The following is a 16,129-nucleotide window of genomic DNA, read 5'->3' as shown; positions in this document are numbered from 1 at the left end:
TTACTGATTCTTACTCCGGAGGGTGGTTACAGGAAGACCCCCCTCTTGTCCTTTCTGTAACGACACTCACGGTGTCTGTTTTGCAGGTTCCGGTCATTGGACTTTGGGAAGCTTTACTCATATCTTAGTTGTAATTATCGTACTTTACCCCGTAGACTCATTGGATCCAGGACCCATACCCGGGGATCGGATCCGTGTTTCTTCAAATCTCCAGACACAATATATATGTTTTTGTTATACAAAGTCATGCATCTTTTTTTTACTTGGTTAAATTATTTTTCTAAATTTTGAACAAAGGCCTACTTGAGATATTGGAGTAGAGATTTCAAAAGGCCTTGATATTCACCTTTGAGAAGATATCTATATATAAACTTTTTTCATTTCCATCGTCCAAAATTTCTATATATATTAGTTATTTCGATCTTATGAAGCTGCAATCATCAAACTATTTCTATATAATCTAGAATCACCAACATATAATTGATAATATTCCTAATGTGGCGGGCTAAATGAATCTAATCACAACTAATACTTGGAGTGGTATCACCAAATGTTCCTTGAGCATTTATGCAGTAAGCATCACCACCAGTGATATGAACGTTGTTTGTCACAATATTTTCACACTTATGTATCTCGCTGCAATTGAAAGTAATGGCGGGATTGGATGCGGATGATCCATATATATTCATATATGTCACGTCACTCACTTGTACTGTTTCCCTTGACTCCTAATCCAATTAAAAAAAAATGTTAAATATGGACTAAGAATATATATTAGTTTGATGTAATAAAATGCTTGACTTACCGGGCAAGCATGATTAGTGCAGTAATATTGATCAATTAGGATCGGATTTTCAACGTTAACAAGATTAATGTCTTGAAATAGGATCTCCTTAGCATACCCGGTTCCATTCTACAATATATCAAGAAAAAGTTTATATCATATTTTGTTTAGACACAATAGAAAAGTTGTATCAAGTTATATGCTATGATATTACTGGTACTGTCTTGATGCGTAATCCATTTTTGGTTCCTGTAATATTACAGTATTGTACTCGTACTTGTTCAACCGTGTCATGGCCCTCATTTTCCCCGAGGCTTCCGATGCTGCAAAAACATGTATACACATATACGGAATGTGATTAATTTGTGTAAATTTGATGACCAATTTCTGTGAAGGTTGTGGTACCTTATGCCATGACCAGGTCCACAAAACACATTTGTTACATTAATATCAATGATGCCTCCGTTAATTGCCACACAGTCGTCACCTATTTAAGTGTATCGGAATGATTAAACATTACATCAAATAATAAAGATGATAGTAAGTAACTACTAAGAAGTATATATTTTGTACCAGTTTGAATATTAGAGTCATGAATATTAATATGTGAGGAAGCACTTATGTCTATCCCATCAGTATCAGGGCTGTCTTCAGGTGCATTAATTTGAAGATTTCCGATATCTACATCTTGGCTATTCATAATACTAATATGGAGACATGGGCTGTTGATATGTGTTGTTCCTTTCAGCCGAAGACCCGGGCAGAAATTAAAATGTAACGCCTAAAATGATATTACAGTATTGAAAAAAAAAACGATAAAGTTAACTAATTAAATTAATGATAATAATATGTAACAATATCTCAATAACTATCAAAGATATTTAACAAACAAACATAGTTGAATATGAATAATAAACTAAATAATAATAATAATAATAAACTAAATAATAATAATAATAATAATAATAATAATAATAATAATAATAATAATAATAATAATAATAATAATAAAGTTGGTTAACATAGATAAACTTAAAAGATTTAAAGTTGTCATTTAATTTTATCTAGTTGTTAGGATTAACTCTTTGTCACAAGGGTGCATGTTGTCAAGTCCCTTGACTGTTAAAACAGGTATAATTTTATACAGTGTGTGAGTTACAATTATAAAAATAAATATTATCTATTTAATAATATGCACAAAATTTAATATCTTAAATTGAAATGGCATATATCTTACTGTTGGGCGATCACAAGTTTCAGTTGTCTCCTGAAAGAATGAAACCATGAGTCGAAATCGTTTTATACATGTTACTAAATATTGGAACCAAGATCAACTAAAGACTTAACCGTTTGTTTCCACCAGACCGCGCCCTGTCCATCAAACTGACCAGGTCCATCAATGGTGAGCCCTCGCACAGATGTGAAATATATCCAAAACCGTCTCTCGACACAGTCTTTTCATCCATTGAGTGTATTTGGTGCAGTGATATTGCCCAAAAGCTACCAGCAATTAAAAAAAAGAACAGTAGATCAGATGCATATTATCTAGAACCTTTTAGAATAACATCTTAATTATAATTATCTGGAGCCTGATTTTACCTTGATATTTGTATTTTCGGATTTGCATAATGAACCATTGAATGCCACTGGGCTTAATAAAAATGTCATGTCCGACGGTATGATTAGTGTTGGGTCGTTCGGATCTTCACATAACTGATCCCATGCTCGAAGGAAAGCCTACAAAGATGGACATTAATTATTAGAATACATGCAGCTAACCAGTTTGCGGTTCTTTTGCATGGAACCATGGTTTACCTGTGAGTCGTCTGTACTCCCGTCGCCTTTTGCTCCATAAGATGTTACATCAACAGTGGCTGCATGTGTGGTTTCCGGGCTAAACAAAATGTAACAAAAGCCTACCACCAAGAAACCCTCCCTCTATATTTTGAGAAAATGAGTATTGTAAACAAAATGAGTATTGTAAATAATATTTTTAGGTTCCGCCATTTCAAACCAAACGGTGAATTTTAGACACAACTTCCACGCCACGATAACACCATATATAACAACTTTTGAGCTCAAAAAAACTATGTATATATGTTTAGTTATGCTACCATTAATCCTTTGGAAGCCATAGTGAACCGTCTTTAGTACCCTCCCTCTATATTTTGAGAATATATTATTAGATCTTTTGAGTGAGAATGAATAAAACTAGACACCGTGGTTGAATCTATATAAGTTTTTTTTTCTTTGACTAACTAGCCTCTTAGTTGACAATAATTACATTTTTCTAAACGGGGATTAATTGATAATTAGTAACTGTATAAACATCTCATATTGTAACCTACGTAACCCCCAATGATTTTATAGCATAAAGTTCCGGTCAAACAAAAGAAATTATGATAGGGCTTAATTTCAGAAAGAGAATCTAGAGAGAGAAAAAATATCCCAAAATCAAGCTTAACAAGTTTGGCTAGCTCAAACGGTCATATATAACAGACTTAGTTTATCACTTGTCAGAACACACCCCTATACTTCTAACTATTACATAAGAAATCCCTATACTTCCTATCACATATCAATACCCCTTAACAAAATCGTTGCCCGAATGAACAAACACTTGTTACACAAAATTACAATTGAAAATTGGGAAAAGTAAAACAAATGCATACCTAATAATCAGACATTAGTATTTTGAATAATTAAAGAGACAAACAAATGATAATGACAACTTTTTAGTGGCAATGACAAGAATAGTAACATGATACCATGTTTTTTAACAAAAAAAATAATATTAATACAAGTAAAAAAATTATGGTGTACCTGTAAATCTGTAATGACAACATTTGTGAGACCATCACCATGAATTAGGCTTATATGCCTCCCTCCTAATCTTTCTCTTCCTCTTCCGTATGAAGGTAACTGCTCGATTATAGGCCATTCTTTTGGATCCTAAAAATTTAACGACAAATTCAAAGTTTCAGTTTCGGTAGTTGCCTGGCTTTGGTCAAATGTCAAAAACATAATTATGCAGTGATAGAATATGTAACAAGTTTATATAAATTAACTGTTGTTTTTCAAACTAGAGCAAATTCCTTTTTGTAAAAACAAATACCTGCACAACTTTTCAGAATAAAAGTGAGGAGAAAAAGTAATTTTAGCATTTCTTCAAACTCTTAAAATTATTAGTCTTTCACATTCCTAGCTAGTTCGTTTATTTTGCAACTACATACTAAGCAAAATTCAATTACTCAGCCAAAATTAGATACAAAAAGGTACCCTTTTTAACCTTTTTGATTAAAAAACACTGTTAAAAACACATATTGATTTTAAACTTGATAAAGAAAGTATTTTTATATGTAATATATCAAGAACTTTGACTCAGAAAGTAAAACTCAACATTACAATTGAAAATTTGAAATCAAAGAAAATTTGATAAAGCAAGTATTTTTAAATCAACCAAACTTTAAACCTACAAACATCAAGCGATTAAACATCTTAACATCTAAAATAGCTTTTATCCTAATCAATCTATTGTATAAACATTCAAGTATGATGTGGTTGTAAAAATCCCGACTAGGCGTCGCTTAATCCCGATTAGTAATCAGTCCCACCGGCCGGCCGACTAACGATTACTAAAAGGCTTATGACCCAAAAAGTCAAACGTTGACTTTCTACAATTCAACATTAAAAAAGTAATAAAAATTACCTCTTATCCCATATTAACAGCCTCTTGCTCAAGAAACAAAGTAAACTCACTCGTGACATTAAAACTCCCAGTAACCCAATAACCTTTGGTAACATTCAGCTGGGCCTCACCTTTACCAGAGATAGATGAAGGTATATTCTTTTCATCTGCTGTAGACATTCTCAAGTGAATTTAGGACCAAGTCTTGAATTCACTCTGATCAGACTATGTGTGTTTTAATTGGGCTCATGCTGGCTTTAAAGTTTGGCTTGGGCGTTCCTCTGGAAAACCATACCGCCAGCTGACACTTGACAATCATTGTGCCGCCACAAGAGCAGAACTCTCCCGCGTAACAAACGGTGGGATGAAAACCCGAGTAGGCTCAGGAATCAAACTAACAACCTTGCAGGGCCAAACTCAAATCATTCATTGCCAATATTCACCAAACGTGACACAAATGATAATCGAACTTGAGTCTCATCCGGAGAACCCAAGTCTTTCTACCACTAGGCCACAAGTGGGGGATCAAGTTCATATGTACTATTTTATAGTTTTTACAGCTTTTATCCTCGTATTACGGGGGTTGTTTTACATTGTCCGTTTATAATATTTATATATTTTTTTGGATTTTAATTTTATTTATTGTACAAAAGTTAACAATATACTTAGTATTTGATGATGAAAGAGTTTCACAAATAAATGAGATGTTATAACCCAGTTTAAAGACTATTTGTGTTTGGTGAGACCCATGACCCGCTTATTTTTTTAATATAAAATTGTTTTTTACTTAAAAATAATATATATCTTTTTTTAAAGAAATCAAATACTAATTTTTAATATATCCTTATTTTATAGGATTTTCACATCAAATATCTGGTGAGATAATTTTTAATTTAATGAGATGTTATAACCCTATTTTATAGGATTTTCGCACACACTACTCTAATAGTGACATGAGAAATTCCAACTTCAATTTCATTGAGCAGTTTAGTTCAAGAATTGTCTTGCCTATAATTTATACTATTCAAACTCATTCTTCCTTAAATCAACCATAAACAAAACAACATGATCTCGGATAGTTGTAAGTCCCGAAACCGGATCTATGCAATATGATATCAATGAACCAACGTTATTGCGGAATATAACGTAGGGTGATTCAAGACAATTAATAACAATACGCAAAGAACACGGGATCTTGCTTCAAAACACACGTTGTATTAACTTCGGGTGCTTAAGCACTAGGTTACACAAATTCGTTCAACCCACTAACAATATGAACGTCGACCCCAAACCCTATACACATTGTTTATATATAGGATAGCAACAACCATGCCCAATAGAGCCCAAGCCCACCGAAATCACAATGTGATCTCAGTTTACATGTCCAAACACTTAAACTCGATATAAAATAATATAAGACAAGTACAAACTACCAAAATAGACCCAACAATCTCCCCCTTGATTTGTAGCTTCATCCTTTAATCGTGTTCCAAGATATTGATATCTACATCCTTTAAACTGCTTGCCCAGAAGCCTATTCAGATAATAGAAGCCGCCATACTGGTATATTCCTTTGCAGCCGATTCAAAAATTGGATCAGCAATGATTTGAAATGTGCTGAGGGTCTTGATGTCTCTTTCTCCAAACTTGAGCAAATCTCTCAGATCAACAAACCTATACCGCCCTTTACCTTTCTGTAAACTTATGACAACGGTAGCAGTTTCGTTATCAAACATCCAGAACCTCATATTATCCAGGGTACCATCCAGAATGGCGTTAGGCACAGGAATATGAGTAGCCTTACTTGTTGCAGGCCACATAATGTTCACATGGTCTTTCCTGTCCTTGGATCCGTAACCCCCTTAGCCTTATTCAGAAATGAATCAGCAGTCTTCATGTTTGGGAACACATTATCGACTTGTCGTCGCAGAAAATTCCAGAAATCAGTGGCTCTCTTATCATGAGTTGGGTTGTGGAACGGAGCGTTGATCAGGTCGCTGAGATCTACCTTCGTCCAAGATCCGAAGTCTTTCATCTTCTTATAGTACTCAGTATTCTGAGACCTTCGTTTAATCCACCACATGTTCTTTTCAGCATCAAACCCCATGACATGACTCCAGAACGATCACCATATTTACCTGAGAATCCCTTTTGAAAAGTGACAATAAACTTGTCTGAATGATCGGACGATTCAACATTCTGTCTAGAATTCTTCATAATGAAGAGTTTTTTCTGAATTCGATCCGATTGTTTAGCAGTCTTGGGTGGAATTGAAAGATAGTGCTCCAGTGACTCGGCAGCGTCAGTATGTGCAGAAGTTTGTGCACCAGAGCTCCCACCCTGATCAGCAGTAGTTGTTGAATAAGTTTCTTTTGGAGGTCTAGGTACATAACAGTTAAGCCTCCCATGTTGAACTGAAGCTCTTTGATCTTAGAATCTTTGTCAGAGTTGCTAGCTTCACTTGAATACGTACGCCCTTAACAACCGAATTGAGTTCAAAAACTCGACATTGCAAAGCTTGTACGTCTACAGGAGCATCTTCAAGTACAACCCCCTTTACTTTATTCTGCAAATAAGTGTCTTGCATGGAGAGAATATGAGCAATCTTCTCGGAGGCACTAGAGCTTGACTGACCCTGATTAATTGGGTCAAATGGTCCACATGGTGCATCAGTATGTGGGATATCGGCCTCAAAATCAAACTCAAGATCAATATCATTAAAAATTTGTTCTTGAGTTTGAGGCTCAGAAGTGTGTCAACATGAGTCACAGGAATTTCCGACTCATGTTGTTGTTGTTGTTGTAGCTTCAGTAACCAGCACGCCAGGTCTCGGATCTTTCTTCCTTCGTGTACGTGGAACAAGATCGGCGGTTGGTTCCTCGGAGGTATCATCATCTTCATTCACAGTGACTGCTTGATGAGGCTTCAAGGCAGTTGACTGTAGCAGTTCTTTGAAGCTCCCAAAATCCCTTAATTTCTCAGCAGACAGAGCATTTTCTGTTTCACGTTGTTCAGTTTCTTCATCATCTGAAATAACCTCAAAGGCAACAGCACGCCCCTGAACTGGTGCCACCCGCTCTTTAGCAACCTGAGGACTGACTAGTACAGTCTCAGTTTCAACAAATTTACCGAATTTTACCAGATCGTGAAGACCTTGGTAAACAATTTTTGCCCCTTTCCTTGATTGTTTCATCATCCCAAAGGAGTTGGGTCCCATTGACTTCATATCCAGCGTCTTAACAGACTTTATAAGATCAGGATAATGGGAATCAAAGATCATCTGCAGAAACCTGGGATACATAAGAAACAACTCCTTTTTCTTCCCCTTCAAGTTACTTATCATTTCATCGAACACGAATTTGGAGTAATTGTAGTTTCAGTCCATGATCAAAGCAACTACCACAGACATTTGAGTGTGACTAATCTCATCAGACCCTTCTTTAGGTCCCAATACGCAAGTGAAAAATGTGTGGATCAAAAACTTCCAGTACGGATGAAAGAGCTTCTTGATTGCAGGAGGATAAGATCCCTCGTAACTCATTCTTGTTAACACTCCAAGGTTGAGTATTCCGTTGGGTAATCAGGTTGATCACCAAATAACAGTACCTCACTTACAATGGCCTCCGAGATGACGACCGACTTCTTCTGAACTTTGGAGTCTATTGTAACATCTCAACCTGTTCCCCTTTGGTTGATAGAAGCATGATTCCAGAAATTTGTGATCATTTTCTTGCATATGATAGGATTTTCTCGTAAAACGTGAGAAATCATGCAAGTGTTGAGACCTACGATCATGGACTTGAACTCCTTGTGTGCCAAAGGAGGATAAAAAAAGTGTCCAGCAATATTGTGAGTATCAATGAACTTTAGTGATGCCTGATCAGCCATTATTGCAACAAACGGGTCAATTTAGCAAATGTTTACATAACTTGAACAACAATCATAAGATTAAAAGCATAATTGTTAATTTTTCAAACATTTAGGACCAATTGTGACATAAACAAATTAGAAGGACCATAAATGAAACATAATAATGTTTTTTTAATGGATTTCGGTCCTACAAGTTGTTTTCTGTCCACACAGGTGGATTTTTGTCAAGGATAGGAGTTTTTGGTCAAAGGAAATATGTTTTCTGTCCAGTCCCACCGAGAACACTGGTTCTCGGTCACCAATTAGAGATCTCGGTCAACAGAGTCAACCGAGACTCTTAGTTTGACCAAGAGTTTTCGGTCAAGCCAACAGGAAAGAAAAACCCTTTGAATGCAGCCTCGTAAAACGTGTCATCTTCTTCAACAAAGCCGAGAACCCCATGACCAATAAACCTGCAAGAAAATTTTCTAAGGACCCGACAATGACTTTAACCATAACCCATGTCCAATATGATGTGGGTTCATTATATGAATCATCAAGCAAGGACCCAAGCAATCATCTTTGTTACATCTCATTCAAGCTAACACATGTATCAAATCGATTAAAACTCCTTAAAATCATACGATTCACTAAGTGTGTTCATTACCTGTTGATAAATCAAAGAACACTAAGACAAGATTGAATTTGATTAGAATAGCAAGGGTTAGGGTTTTTGGCCAGATAATATATTTAGAGAGAGAATGGTTTATATGATAATGACAATAATTGAGATTCAAAACCATTTATATCCCAAACCTAGTGAGCCGAGAACCCATATAGGCCCAACCAGACGAACCCAACCCGCAGCATAGCCCAATAATAGATTATAAGATAACAAGTAGACAAACTCAAAGCCCAAAAGGTTTTAACCAAAACAAAAATAGCCCATTTTTTAACACTTGTTTCGAGGAGAGTAGTTTCGAGATGAAAACAAAATTTAAGCAAAATAGAAAAACATAATTGTAACACCCCGGCTAAAGCGGAATACGCCCGAGTGTGACGTATAGATTGCTGAAAACACATGTAACACTATTAAGTGACAATATTATTATTAATTTATTTAAACAAGTACACAATTTTGGAAGTAAGAGAAATACAAATAAATACACATTTAAGCAATTCGTCCATTTAAGTTGAATATCCTAAGTACTAATGTCTTCGTCATTTCAGCGTTCTCTAAGTTAGGTACCTGTGTGTGTGTGTATATATATATATATATATATATATATATATAAATGTCAACTAAATGAATAGTTGGTGAGTTCACACAAGTTTTGATAAAAATACATAAAAATCTACAATTCCATGAACAAGCATAAATGAGCAAATAAGGTCCTTTCCAGTTGGGATTGTGCACCAACGTACTCGGATAATAGCGCAAGTAAGTTTCTTTTCCGTTGGTAATAACCAACGTACTCGGATTGGGGTCCCTATTCCACTCATAACATTGAGGTCCTGAGTGCATAGGGGGGCGTATGATCATACTTAATGAGGAAACCATGAGCACGTAATCTTTGAGCAAGTAAGCAAATAAACACACAAGTCCATGTAACGAATTGTAGTTTGTAAATAATGAATAACGAAATTGTAATGTTGATAGGATATATATGCTACCCCCAAAAGTAGTAAAAGAATAAAAAAGGGGGTGTGAGAAACTCACCTTTGAGATTGAAGACAACTTGAAATAATAACCAAAAGCGCGTTTAAAAATTGAAACGATCGAACCTCGCAAACTATAATTGAAAAGGAAATACAAAATTTAAAGACTAACTATCGAGATTATTAAAGTTAAATAATATTGGTTTTAGAAATTATGCATTATTGAAATATCTATTTCATTAACTTATGGAAAATGGGGACTTGAGGATTTTTAATGAGTTTAACAAAATGAATAAAGTTTATATAAATAATTTGATGTTTATTAGTTGAAGATGATTTGTAGATAAATAATTATAACTTGTTAATATAAGATTAAATATCAATATTAATAACAATTAATGATTAAATTTTTTATTTTATTCTAGTAACATAATTAATTAATTTACTAATTATAATTTACTAATTAATTAACTTAAATGTTTAGCATGAATTCTTTTAAAGAAATTATAAATATTAATTTATGTTGAAATAAGATAAACAATAATTAACTAACTCAATTATTAATTTAAAGATATGAAATATGTTATATCTATTGTAAAATATTTTAAATAAAGGAAATTTCTATAAATCATCTTATTAGAAAAAAAGTTTATAAGTTTATGATGATCAACAAATCATAAGATTTACATAAATATATATTCATGTTTGTTCTTGCAAAATAACTAGGTTTGATCTAAGATTTAGAAAAATCAAAGTTTTTATCTTGGATATCCATGATCATAATGATTCTTAAAACCAAAATATAATATTTTTATGATAAAAGTAACATGATCATGAAGAACAAATTATGAACATTCAACATTAAATCAAAACAAAAAAACTATAAAATGCATGGAATCATAAAACTTACTTGTTAGTGCTTTCAATCTTAAGAAAATAGTGGATTGAGGTGTGAAAATAATGAAGGATTTGTCCTCCTTTTATAGTGAAAATATGGAGTTGTTGTGTCTTATGGAATTTATGAAAATTAATCATATTTAATATAATTAAAAACAAAAATTAAAATGGTTTAAAAGGTTTTCAAAGTGTTTAACCCTTTTAATAAATTTTATTTAATTAAAACATCCATTGCTTTATTTTTATTAGTTATTTAAAAAAACATGATATGAAAAAGATGGTAATAATAATAATCCAAGATTTATTATAATGATTTGCATGGGAAAAGTTCATGAATAAATCATCTTGATTATGAATGTTTTAAATGAGTATGCAATACTACAAGGGTGGTAAAAAGTATATTCGCATAGAAATGATCACATACAATACATGAAACGAAAATTGAGATTAATTAATAATATTATAAAAATATATAAATTTAAGTAGAACAAAACCGAAAATTTAAAATGGGTCCGGGTTTTCGGGTTTGAAAATTAACGAATGTTATAGGATTCACAACTTTTAGAAATTTCGTCCCGAAATTAAAATAAAAAATAAATTTTAAAAGAAAACAACTAATACATGTAGTTGTTAAAAGTTTAAACATATTTATATATACATATTTAAATAAAAATATAACGCGGATCTTTGAATGAATCGAAAAACGCCACAAATGGGAAATATGACAAGTACACTAATATAGTATGTACCAGCGGCGTATCCACCATGCCCTTATCATATTGCATTTGTCCCGTTTTTTTCCAAAATCATTCCAAGTTTCGAGTTATTACACACAATTGTCCTTACTATGATTTCCATGCGATGACTTCGATAATTACATGTGCACCCGTAATTACTTTGTTCGTCGCACGGTCCACATGATTTGTCCTATTGTGTGGTTTTGCAAGACATCAACAAAAGAGAACTTTTTTTTATGTACAAAATATTTATAATTAAAAATCACATATTTAATAAATGAGCCATTGGGGTTCAAAATAACAAAAATAAATAAATGAAACTTTCGAAGTTAGTGATACCACTATAGATGTAAACATTGAGGTTCAAGAATAATAAAATCGATAAATAAAACTTTTGATGCTTAAAATAATAACATGGAAATCAGGAACTCTTAGGTTATCAATAAGAACATGGATAAAACATCAAAGTTATGACCATCATAGTAATGTAAATAACGGGTCGAGAATAACATGAAAATTAAATGTAGCATTTAACCAACGAAGTATGAACATGTAAATTGATAACACATTGGGTTTGAGAATAGCTTAGATAAACGAAACTTTTTAGTATCAAAATACCATGATGTTTAACAAATGGAAATCTCCAAAAGAATGCAGCGCAATTAACGGTAACATGGAGGTGAAATGAAGTGAACATTACAACATATAAATTAATAATTTGAAATAAAACGGATAAATGAAATTCTATATTTACATTATTAAAATCCATTTAAGTTTGTGGAAGAAAAGTTCCAATAGCAACCTTGAGTTTATCAAAGTGAACAATTGAAATTTTGAAATCAAAATAAAGCATTGATTCCAGATTGATGAAATCAAGAACAACATAATGGTTTAAATAAAACATCGAGTGAAAGAAATACACGAATAAACAAAACAATATGTGTATAACATAACATAAACTCGGCATGTACACGAGACACAGTCCTGGTTCTTAATGGGTAAGGAAGCAAGTCGCCATTGAAGGTCTCCAAAGAAAGGACCTCCACAAACTACAATTCCTATAATCGCCTCGCGCAATCCCTTGTCAAAGAACAACGCTTCTCCATCATGTGTAGAGGTTGGTATGTTCTCAAATTGAAGAAAAGTTTAGAAATATCCATACATGATCGAAGCAAAAGTAACTCACTTTGTGTGTCACCAAGATTTGGAGAAGACGCATCAAATCAACAGCATTAATAGCTCTTCTTTTTCAACCTCCTAATAAACCTAATAAACCTGATGTCTTTACTAACAGTTCCCCCAAAGAAGCTTCACCTATATAATGTTCTCCCAATGTCAACAGAGAATAAATCGTCACGAGACTTCGTAACATCACAAGGAAGTCAAAATAGCTCAGTTTTCTTAATATTCAGCTCAAGACCTGGACTGGGATCCAACACTTTAGCCACACCCATTGAATCTCCAATGACAGTCCCATCATCAAGATACCAAGCATGAAAAAGAAGCTTGCAATTGTTTCGAATATGATGTACAAGGGGGTGCAAAACAATGACGAAAAGAAATGGTCCCAATGGGTCTCCTAGTTGAACCCCGTGGTGGATCAAATATGATCATCTCCAAGGTATAGTCTTGATGGCTGCCCATAAAAAAATTCCACCCACAAGGAAATAAGAGGACATCTGATCCTTACATCCTGTAACATTTGAAACCGTAAAGTATAAATCACATCAAGTTTAAAGGTAAAAGACAAATGCTGAAATTTGATACAAACATAAATGACATTTATTATAATTTTGTCTATGATTTTATGCATGCCCGTTTACATGAACCATAACGTACGGTAAGTCCTGATCTTATATTTAAATCACTCTTGAAATCCGAGATGAATGTGGTGTGTGAAATTGAATCAAATAAAGAGAAACAAGGACATAAATCATATGTGTATTGATAACTGTATGATTTCATTACACACACAAGAATAAGTATCAAATTCCTTATTTATTTATTTGTTTAATTATGGTGAAACTGAGGTTTTCACGTGAACCCCGAGTTCTTGCATCTGATGAAGTTCATGCCATGAATAGTCACTTAAAAATATGTCTTAGCATGCTTGAGGTAATCGCCTAAGCACCTACGCGATAACATAAAGTAATATTCTGACCTTCGTAAATATTCAAGTTGTTGCTATTTGATATCGTTAGTCACATATAGTCCTTGCAATCTCCCTCTTGACTTATGATATTGAAGTTTCATTTGACTTCGTTACCCATGTGCATAAACAAGCCGATAACACGTAACCTTTTGTTTTAGTTCTCTCCTTCAAAGTAAGACCCCCTAAATTGACCGTTGTAGTCTTGTTATCTAATCTTTAGGATACACGTGTTTTAGGCATTTGATAAGGGTTCGAACATCCATGCACTAATCGATCCTGAACTGATAAAGTTTACAACATCAAAGGGTGGTTCGGTTGATCTTGAGGGGTACGTGGATGAAGGAGATCTTAAAAGTCCAAGAGGCATTTTTATGTTTCTTGGAGAATAAGTTTAAATTTATGTTTATCTTATTAGTTAAGTGACTTTAATTATATTTAAATTATTTTATTTGAGTTATGGTAGGATTGGTTTTATACGAGTATTTATAAACCCTAGCTATGTTTATTTTCTTGTTCATGTTCATTATTTACGTTAGTCGAATAAAGGAGAAAAAGTTTCCAGCAACTGTGAGTCGGTGTTTGTGTTTTGTGTTCTTGATCTCCACTTGATTATTGTAACACAGATTGCCCGATTCTTCAATCCGATGAGAAAACCCTTGATTATGTTAATTAAAATTCTTCAAAAATTTCTCAATCCCCTTAATAAAATGTATCTTGGGTACTTGTATCCCACATTTTCAGGTTTGAAATATTGAATAATTTGATTCATCATTTAATTCCATCTCATTCGGTCATCATTACCTATTAAGAAGCATCCCAGATACTTGTAGCTAGAGGTGGCAATGGGAGTGGGTTGGGTTGGATTTGGGTGATGGGTTAGGATGGGTATGGGTCAGAATGGATATGGGTCAGGATGGATTTTTAAAATAGAGGGTTAGGATGGATATGAGTCAAGATGGGTAAAACTAACCCATCTTGACCCAAGTGAAGATTGACATACAAAGGGCTTTAAAAACCCTCAAAAAAAGAATCAAAAAAACTATTAAAAAAATAATAACCCAAAATATAAATAAAAAACGAAAAATGTAAAATAACTAAAATGTTTCCCCCATCATTCTCGTTCATAAAAAAAAACTGTTTTGTACCGGTTCAGGTTCGAGTTTTTTGGGGATTTTTTCCGGTTTGGTTTTGCTTTTATTCATTTCGGTCGGTTTCGATATCTACTCGGTTTCAATGATTCCGGTTTCGATTTCTCGGTTTTTTGGTTTTAGTGTTGTTTTGTTTTAGTCAGTTTTTTCGGTTTCATTTCGTTTTTTTGTTTCGTTTCGATTCATTTGTTTTATTTTGGTCGGCTACATTTCATTTTTTTGTTTCGTTTTGGTAAGTTTTTTCATTGCATTTCGCTTTTTTTTTTGTTTTGTTTTGGTCAGTTTTTCGGTTACGTATCGGTTTTTTTGTTTCGTTTTGGTCGTTTTTCTATTTCGGTCCAGTTTCGTTTTTGTTTCGTTTTAGTCGGTTTGGGGTTTTTGTTTCGTTTTGATCATTTTTTGGGTTTCGGATGAGTTTTGTTTCGCACGTGATAGTTTGGTTATTTTGAATTAGATAAACTTTGGATAACTTGGGTATTTTGTTTTGACCCATTTTAACCTATAAATAAAACTCACTTGTATATTTCCAACCCATCCTGAACCACTTGAAGAATTTTTATGATCCATCCTAACCCATTTTACTTTTAAAGTTTATCAATCTTGACCCAAAACAATATATTTGGGTTGGGTTTGCCACCCTTACTTGTAGCCCATGTAAAGGATCCAAAAGATCGAAGGACCCGAAATCAAAGTTGTATGAATAGAGTCTTGAACTTTGTAAAATATTTTACAAAACCTTGATCGATTTTATTTTCCTTGGTCAACCCGACAATACTCCCTGTAACTCCCACGTATTGAACTAATCCATCGTCAGCAGCCCAACATGTCAATAACTAGTTCACGGCCCAAAAAAATATTTTCAGTGTCTATGATTTAGAGATACTATTATGGCTTTATCATTATAAATAAATACCGGTCCAGTCTTTGGAGCGCTAGCACAAAGACCCTTGTACATATTCAAAACCATTAGTACAAATGCATTATTGTTGTGATTATGAAAATATTATTGGTTTTGAAATGAACAATCTCCACACACAGTCACACAATATATATATTTTTGTTATACAAAGTCATGCATCTTTTTTTCACTTGGTTAAATTATCTTTCTAAATTTTGAACAAAGGACTACTTGAGATATTGGAGTAGAGATTTCAAAAGGCCTTGATATTCCCCTTTGAGAAGATATTTATATATAAACTATTGTCATTTCCATCG

At 33.4% G+C, this 16,129-nt stretch overlaps 1 pseudogene; it reads right to left on the bottom strand.

Moving 5' to 3' along the window:
• Window positions 1-515: 515 nt before the first annotated feature.
• Window positions 516-4,652, bottom strand: LOC143595135 (putative polygalacturonase At3g15720; annotated as a pseudogene).
• Window positions 4,653-16,129: the final 11,477 nt, after the last annotated feature.

This window comes from Bidens hawaiensis, unplaced genomic scaffold, assembly GCF_021521415.1.
Source record: "Bidens hawaiensis isolate Kalapana, Puna unplaced genomic scaffold, B.hawaiensis_p1.1 tig00044713_1, whole genome shotgun sequence".
NCBI classification, from domain to species: Eukaryota; Viridiplantae; Streptophyta; class Magnoliopsida; order Asterales; family Asteraceae; genus Bidens; species Bidens hawaiensis.
The sequence above is the reverse complement of the archived record's forward strand: the minus strand, read 5'-3'. Positions and strand labels throughout refer to the sequence as shown.